We start from the raw sequence: 9,576 nt of genomic DNA, 5'->3' as shown, positions 1-9,576 counted from the left end.
TGACTCAATTTGTGGAGCCATGAAGCTAACAGGAATCATTTTGTGCAGCCATGAAGCGAACAGAAATCATTTTGTGCAGCCATGAAGCTAACATGACTCACTTTGTGCAGCCATAAAGCTAACATGACTCAATTTGTACAGTGATGAAGCTAACATGACTCACTTTGTGCAGCCATGAAGCTAACAGGAATCATTTTGTGCAGCCATGAAGCTAACATGACTCAATTTGTACAGTGATGAAGCTAACATGACTCACTTTGTGCAATCATGAAGCTAACATGACTCACTTTGTGCAATCATGAAGCTAACGTGACTCACTTTGTGCAGCCTTGAAGCTAACATTACTCACTTTGTGCAGCCATGATGTTAACATGAATCACTTTGTGCAGCTACGAAGCTAACATGAATCACTTTGGGCAGCTACGAAGCTAACATGAATCACTTTGGGCAGTCATGAAGCTAACATGAATCACTTTGTGCAGCTATGAATCTAACATGAATCAAACATGAATCATTTTGTGCAGCTTTGAAGCTAACATGAATCACTTTGTGCAGCTACGAAGCTAACATGATTCACTTTGTGCAGCTACGAAGCTAACATGAATCACTTTGTGCAGCTACGAAGCTAACATGAATCACTTTGTGCAGCTACAAAGCTAAGATGAATCACTTTGGGCAGCTATGAAGCTAACATGAATCACTTTGTGCAGCTATGAAGCTAACATGAATCACTTTGTGCAGCTATGAAGCTAACATGAATCACTTTGTGCAGCTATGAAGCTAACATGACTCACTTTGTGCAGCCGTGAAGTTTACACGACTCACTTAGTGCAGCCATGAAGATAACATGAATCAGTTTGTGCAGCCATGAAGCTAACATGACTCACTTTGAGCAGCTATGAAGCTAACACGAATCACTTTGTGCAGCTATGAAGCTAACATGACTCACTTTGTGCAGACATGAAGTTTACACTACTCACTTTGTGCAGCCATGAAGCAAACATGACTCACTTTGTGCAGCCATGAAGCTAACAGGAATCATTTTGTGCAGCCATGAAGCTAACATGACTCACTTTGTGCAGCCATGAAGATAACATGACTCAATTTGTGCAGCCATGAAGCTAACAGGAATCATTTTGTGCAGCCATGAAGCTAACATGACTCACTTTGTGCAGCCATGAAGCTAACATGACTCAATTTGTGCAGCCATGAAGCTAACATGACTCACTTTGTGCAGCCATGAAGCTAACAGGAATCATTTTGTGCAGCCATGAAGCTAACATGACTCACTTTGTGCAGCCATGAAGCTAACATGACTCAATTTGTGCAGCAATGAAGCTAACATGACTCAATTTGTGGAGCCATGAAGCTAACATGACTCACTTTGTGCAGCCATGAAGCTAACAGGAATCATTTTGTGCAGCCATTAAGCGAACAGAAATCATTTTGTGCAGCCATGAAGCTAACATGACTCACTTTGTGCAGCCATGAAGCTAACATGACTCAATTTGTGCAACCATGAAGCTAACATGACTAACTTTGTGCAGCCATGAAGCTAACATGACTCACTTAGTGCAGCCATGAAGCTAACATGACTCACTTAGTGCAGCCATGAAGGTAACATGAATCACTTTGTGCAGCCATGAATTTAACATGCATCACTTTGTGCAGCTATGAAGCTAACATGACTCACTTTGTGCAATCAAGAAGCTAACATGACTCACTTTGTGCAGCCATGAAGCTAACATGAATCACTTTGTGCAGACATGAAGCTAACATGACTCACTTTGTGCAGCCATGAAGTTTACACGACTCACTTAGTGCAGCCATGAAGCTAACATGACTCACTTTGTGCAGCTATGAAGCTAACATGAATCAGTTTGTGCAGCCATGAAGCTAACATGACTCACTTTGAGCAGCTATGAAGCTAACATGACTCACTTTGTGCAGCCATGAAGCTAACAGGAATCATTGTGTGCAGCCATGAAGCTAACATGACTCACTTTGTGCAGCCATGAAGCTAACTCGACTCACTTTGTGCAGCCATGAAGCCATGAAGCTAACAGGAATCACTTTGTGCAGCTATGAAGCTAACATGACTCACTTTGTGCAGCCGTGAAGTTTACCCGACTCAGTTAGTGCAGCCATGAAGATAACATGAATCAGTTTGTGCAGCCATGAAGCTAACATGACTCACTTTGAGCAGCTATGAAGCTAACACGAATCACTTTGTGCAGCTATGAAGCTAACATGACTCACTTTGTGCAGCCATGAAGCTAACAGGAATCATTTTGTGCAGCCATGAAGCTAACATGACTCACTTTGTGCAGCCATGAAGATAACATGACTCAATTTGTGCAGCCATGAAGCTAACAGGAATCATTTTGTGCAGCCATGAAGCTAACATGACTCACTTTGTGCAGCCATGAAGCTAACATGACTCAATTTGTGCAGCCATGAAGCTAACATGACTCACTTTGTGCAGCCATGAAGCTAACAGGAATCATTTTGTGCAGCCATGAAGCTAACATGACTCACTTTGTGCAGCCATGAAGCTAACATGACTCAATTTGTGCAGCCATGAAGCTAACATGACTCACTTTGTGCAGCCAAGAAGCTAACATGAATCACTTTTGCAATCATGAAGCTAACATGAATCACTTTGGGCAGCTACGAAGGTAACATGAATCACTTTGGGCAGCTACGAAGCTAACATGAATCACTTTGGGCAGCTACGAAGCTAACATGACTCACTTTGTGCAGCGATGAAGCTAACATGACTCACTTTGTGCAGCAATGAAGCTAACATGAATCACTTTGTGCATCTATGAAGCTAACATGAATCACTTTGTGCAGCCATGAAGCTTACATGAATCACTTTGTGCAATCACGAAGCTGACATGACTCACTTTGTGCAGCCATGAAGCTAACATGACTCACTTTGTGCAGCCATGAAGCTAACGTGAATCAAACATGACTAACTTTGCGCAGCCATGAAGCTAACATGACTCACTTTGTGCAGCCATGAAGCTAACACGAATCACTTTGTGCAGCCATGAAGCTAACATGAATCACTTTGTGCAGCTATGTAGCTAACGTGAATCAAAAATGAATCACTTTGTGCAGCTATGAAGCTAACATGAATCACTTTGTGCAGCTATGAAGCTAACATGACTCAATTTGAGCAGCCATGAAGCTAACATGACTCACTTGTGCAATCATGAAGCTAACATGACTCACTTTGTGCAGCCATGAAGCAAACTTGACTCACTTTGTGCAGCCATGAAGCTAACATGAATCACTTTGTGCAGCTATGAAGGTAACATGACTCACTTTGTGCAGCCATGAAGCTAACATGACTCACTTTGTGCAGCCATGAAGCTAACATGAATCACTTTGTGCAGTTATGTAGCTAACGTGAATTAAAAAATGAATCACATTGTGCAGCTATGAAGCTAACATGAATCACTTTGTGCAGCTATGAAGCTAACAGGAATGATTTTGTTCAGCTATCAAGCTAACATGAATCTCTTTGTGCAATCATGAACCGAACATGAATCACTCTGTTCAGCCATGAAGCTAACATGAAACAAACATGAATCACTTTGTGCACCTACGAAGCTAACATGAAACAAACATGAATCACTTTGTGCAGCCATGAAGCTAACATGCATCACTTTGTGCAGCCATGAAGCTAAAATGACTCACTTTGTGTAGCCATGAAGCTAACATGACTCACTTTGTGCAGCCATGAAGCTAACATGACTGACTTTGTGCAGCCATGAAGCTAACATGACTCAATTTGTGCAGCCATGAAGCTAACATGAATCACTTTGTGCAGACATGAAGCTAACATGAATCACTTTGTGCAGCCATGAAGCTAACATGACTCACTTTGTGCAGCCATGAAGCTAACATGAATCACTTTGTGCAGCTTATGAAGCTAACATGAATCACTTTGTGCATCTTTGAAGCAAACATGACTCACTTTGTGCAGCGATTAAGCTAACATGACTCACTTTGTGCAGCCATGAAGCTAACACGAATCACTTTGTGCATCCATGAAGATAATACGAATCACTTTGTGCAGCCATGAAGTTAACATGAATCACTTTGTGCAGCCATGAAGTTAACATGAATCACTTTGTGCAGCCATGAAGTTAACATGAATCACTTTGTGCAGCCATGAAGTTAACATGAATCACTTTGTGCAGCCATGAAGTTAACATGAATCACTTTGTGCAGCCATGAAGCTAACATGACTCACTTTGTGCAGCCATGAAGCTAACATGACTCACTTTGCGCAGCCATGAAGCTAACATGACTCACTTTGTGCAGCCATGAAGCTAACATGACTCACTTTGAGCAGCCATGAAGCTAACATGACTCACTTTGCGCAGCCATGAAGCTAACATGACTCACTTTGTGCAGCCATGAAGCTAACATGACTCACTTTGTGCAGCAATGAAGCTAACATGACTCACTGTGTGCAGCCTTGAAGCTAACATGACTCACTTTGTGCAGCCATGAAGCTAACATGAATCACTTTGTGCAGCTATGAAGCTTGTAGGACTCACGTTGTGCAGCTATGAAGCTAACATGAATCACATTGTGCAGCCATGAAGCTAACACGAATCTCTTTGTGCAGCCATGAAGCTAACATGAATCACTTTGTGCAGCCATGAAGTTAACATGAATCACTTTGTGCAGCCATGAAGTTAACATGAATCACTTTGTGCAGCTATGAAGCTAAAATGACTCACTTGGGCAATCATGAAGCTAACATTACTCACTTTGTGCAGCCATGAAGCTAACATGACTCAATTTGTGCAGCCATGAAGCTAACATGAATCACTTTGTGCAGCCATGAAGCTAACATGACTCACTTTGTGCAGCCATGAAGCTAACATGAATCACTTTGTGCAGCTTATGAAGCTAACATGAATCACTTTGTGCATCTTTGAAGCAAACATGACTCACTTTGTGCAGCGATTAAGCTAACATGACTCACTTTGTGCAGCCATGAAGCTAAAACGAATCACTTTGTGCATCCATGAAGATAACACGAATCACTTTGTGCAGCCATGAAGTTAACATGAATCACTTTGTGCAGCCATGAAGTTAACATGACTCACTTTGTGCAGCCATGAAGCTAACATGACTCACTTTGTGCAGCCATGAAGCTAACATGACTCACTTTGTGCAGCCATTGAGCTAACATGACTCACTTTGCGCAGCCATGAAGCTAACATGACTCACTTTGCGCAGCCATGAAGCTAACATGACTCACTTTGTGCAGCCATGAAGCTAACATGACTCACTTTGTGCAGCCATGAAGCTAACATGACTCACTTTGTGCAGCCATGAAGCTAACATGACTCACTTTGTCCAGCCATGAAGCTAACATGAATCACTTTGTGCAGCTATGAAGCTTGTAGGACTCACTTTGTGCAGCTATGAAGCTAACATGAATCACTTTGTGCAGCCATGAAGCTAACACGAATCTCTTTGTGCAGCCATGAAGCTAACATGAATCACTTTGTGCAGCCATGAAGTTAACATGAATCACTTTGTGCAGCTATGAAGCTAACATGACTCACTTGGGCAATCATGAAGCTAACATGACTCACTTTGTGCAGCCATGAAGCTAACATGATTCACTTTGCGCAGCCATGAAGCTAACATGAGTCACTTTTTGCAGCCATGAAGCTAACACGAATCACTTTGTGCAGCAATGAAGCTAACATGACTCACTTGTGCAATCATGAAGCTAACATGACTAACTTTGCGGGGCCATGAAGCTAACACGACTCACTTTGCGCAGCCATGAAGCTAACACGACTCACTTTGCGCAGCCATGAAGCTAACATGACTCACTTTGTGCAGCCATGAAGGTAACACGAATCACTTTGTGCAGCCATGAAGCTAACATGACTCACTTTGCGCAGCCATGAAGCTAACACGACTCACTTTGTGCAGCCATGAAGCTTACATGAATCACTTTGTGCATCTGTGAAGCTAACATTACTCACTTTGTGCAGCCATAAAGCTAACATGACTCACTACCTACAGACAAGAAGCTAACATGACTCACTTTGTGCAGCCATGAAGCTAACATGAAACACTTTGTGCAGCAATGAAGCTAACATGACTCACTTGTGCAATCATGAAGCTAACATGACTAACTTTGCGCAGCCATGAAGCTAACATGACTCACTTTGTGCAGCCATGAAGCTAACACGAATCACTTTGTGCAGCCATGAAGCTAACATGAATCACTTTGTGCAGCTATGTAGCTAACGTGAATCAAAAATGAATCACTTTGTGCAGCTATGAAGCTAACATGAATCACTTTGTGCAGCTATGAAGCTAACATGACTCAATTTGAGCAGCCATGAAGCTAACATGACTCACTTTGCGCAGCCATGACGCTAACATGACTCACTTTGTGCAGCCATGAAGCTAACACGAATCACTTTGTGCAGCCATGAAGCTAACATGAATCACTTTGTGCAGCCATGAAGTTAACATGAATCAGTTTGTGCGGCCATGAAGATAACATGAATCACTTTGTGCAGCGATGAAGCTAACATGACTCACTTGTGCAATCATGAAGCTAACATGACTCACCTTGCGCAGCCATCAAGCTAACATGACTCAATTTACGCAGCCATGACGCTAACATGACTCACTTTTTGCAGCCATGAAGCTAACACGAATCACTTTGTGCAGCCATGAAGCTAACATGAATCACTTTGTGCAGCCATGAAGTTAACATGAATCACTTTGTGCAGCCATGAAGATAACATGAATCATTTTGTGCAGCCATGAAGCAAACTTGACTCACTTTGTGCAGCCATGAAGCTAACATGACTCACTTTGTGCAGCCATGAAGCTAACATGAATCACTTTGTGCAGCTTATGAAGCTAACATGAATCACTTTGTGCATCTTTGAAGCAAACATGACTCACTTTGTGCAGCGATTAAGCTAACATGACTCACTTTGTGCAGCCATGAAGCTAAAACGAATCACTTTGTGCATCCATGAAGATAACACGAATCACTTTGTGCAGCCATGAAGTTAACATGAATCACTTTGTGCAGCTATGAAGGTAACATGACTCACTTTGTGCAGCCATGAAGCTAACATGACTCACTTTGTGCAGCCATGAAGCTAACATGAATCACTTTGTGCAGTTATGTAGCTAACGTGAATCAAAAATGAATCACATTGTGCAGCTATGAAGCTAACATGAATCACTTTGTGCAGCTATGAAGCTAACAGGAATGATTTTGTTCAGCTATCAAGCTAACATGAATCTCTTTGTGCAATCATGAACCGAACATGAATCACTCTGTTCAGCCATGAAGCTAACATGAAACAAACATGAATCACTTTGTGCACCTACGAAGCTAACATGAAACAAACATGAATCACTTTGTGCAGCCATGAAGCTAACATGCATCACTTTGTGCAGCCATGAAGCTAAAATGACTCACTTTGTGTAGCCATGAAGCTAACATGACTCACTTTGTGCAGCCATGAAGCTAACATGACTCAATTTGTGCAGCCATGAAGCTAACATGAATCACTTTGTGCAGACATGAAGCTAACATGAATCACTTTGTGCAGCCATGAAGCTAACATGACTCACTTTGTGCAGCCATGAAGCTAACATGAATCACTTTGTGCAGCTTATGAAGCTAACATGAATCACTTTGTGCATCTTTGAAGCAAACATGACTCACTTTGTGCAGCGATTAAGCTAACATGACTCACTTTGTGCAGCCATGAAGCTAACACGAATCACTTTGTGCATCCATGAAGATAACACGAATCACTTTGTGCAGCCATGAAGTTAACATGAATCACTTTGTGCAGCCATGAAGTTAACATGAATCACTTTGTGCAGCCATGAAGTTAACATGAATCACTTTGTGCAGCCATGAAGTTAACATGAATCACTTTGTGCAGCCATGAAGCTAACATGACTCACTTTGTGCAGCCATGAAGCTAACATGACTCACTTTGCGCAGCCATGAAGCTAACATGACTCACTTTGTGCAGCCATGAAGCTAACATGACTCACTTTGAGCAGCCATGAAGCTAACATGACTCACTTTGTGCAGCAATGAAGCTAACATGACTCACTGTGTGCAGCCTTGAAGCTAACATGACTCACTTTGTGCAGCCATGAAGCTAACATGAATCACTTTGTGCAGCTATGAAGCTTGTAGGACTCACGTTGTGCAGCTATGAAGCTAACATGAATCACATTGTGCAGCCATGAAGCTAACACGAATCTCTTTGTGCAGCCATGAAGCTAACATGAATCACTTTGTGCAGCCATGAAGTTAACATGAATCACTTTGTGCAGCCATGAAGTTAACATGAATCACTTTGTGCAGCTATGAAGCTAAAATGACTCACTTGGGCAATCATGAAGCTAACATTACTCACTTTGTGCAGCCATGAAGCTAACATGACTCAATTTGTGCAGCCATGAAGCTAACATGAATCACTTTGTGCAGCCAGGAAGCTAACATGACTCACTTTGTGCAGCCATGAAGCTAACATGAATCACTTTGTGCAGCTTATGAAGCTAACATGAATCACTTTGTGCATCTTTGAAGCAAACATGACTCACTTTGTGCAGCGATTAAGCTAACATGACTCACTTTGTGCAGCCATGAAGCTAACACGAATCACTTTGTGCATCCATGAAGCTAACATGACTCACTTTGTGCAGCCATGAAGCTAACATGACTCACTTTGTGCAGCCATGAAGCTAACATGACTCACTTTGTGCAGCCATGAAGCTAACATGAATCACTTTGTGCAGCTATGAAGCTTGTAGGACTCACTTTGTGCAGCTATGAAGCTAACATGAATCACTTTGTGCAGCCATGAAGCTAACACGAATCTCTTTGTGCAGCCATGAAGCTAACATGAATCACTTTGTGCAGCCATGAAGTTAACATGAATCACTTTGTGCAGCTATGAAGCTAACATGACTCACTTGGGCAATCATGAAGCTAACATGACTCACTTTGTGCAGCCATGAAGCTAACATGATTCACTTTGCGCAGCCATGAAGCTAACATGAGTCACTTTTTGCAGCCATGAAGCTAACACGAATCACTTTGTGCAGCAATGAAGCTAACATGACTCACTTGTGCAATCATGAAGCTAACATGACTAACTTTGCGGAGCCATGAAGCTAACACGACTCACTTTGCGCAGCCATGAAGCTAACACGACTCACTTTGCGCAGCCATGAAGCTAACATGACTCACTTTGTGCAGCCATGAAGGTAACACGAATCACTTTGTGCAGCCATGAAGCTAACATGACTCACTTTGCGCAGCCATGAAGTTAACATGAATCACTTTGTGCAGCTATGAAGCTAACATGACTCACTTGGGCAATCATGAAGCTAACATGACTCACTTTGTGCAGCCATGAAGCTAACATGATTCACTTTGCGCAGCCATGAAGCTAACATGAGTCACTTTTTGCAGCCATGAAGCTAACACGAATCACTTTGTGCAGCAATGAAGCTAACATGACTCAC

Source organism: Neoarius graeffei, chromosome 18 (assembly GCF_027579695.1).
Source record: "Neoarius graeffei isolate fNeoGra1 chromosome 18, fNeoGra1.pri, whole genome shotgun sequence".
Lineage (NCBI taxonomy): Eukaryota > Metazoa > Chordata > Actinopteri > Siluriformes > Ariidae > Neoarius > Neoarius graeffei.
This window is presented reverse-complemented; position numbering follows the sequence as displayed.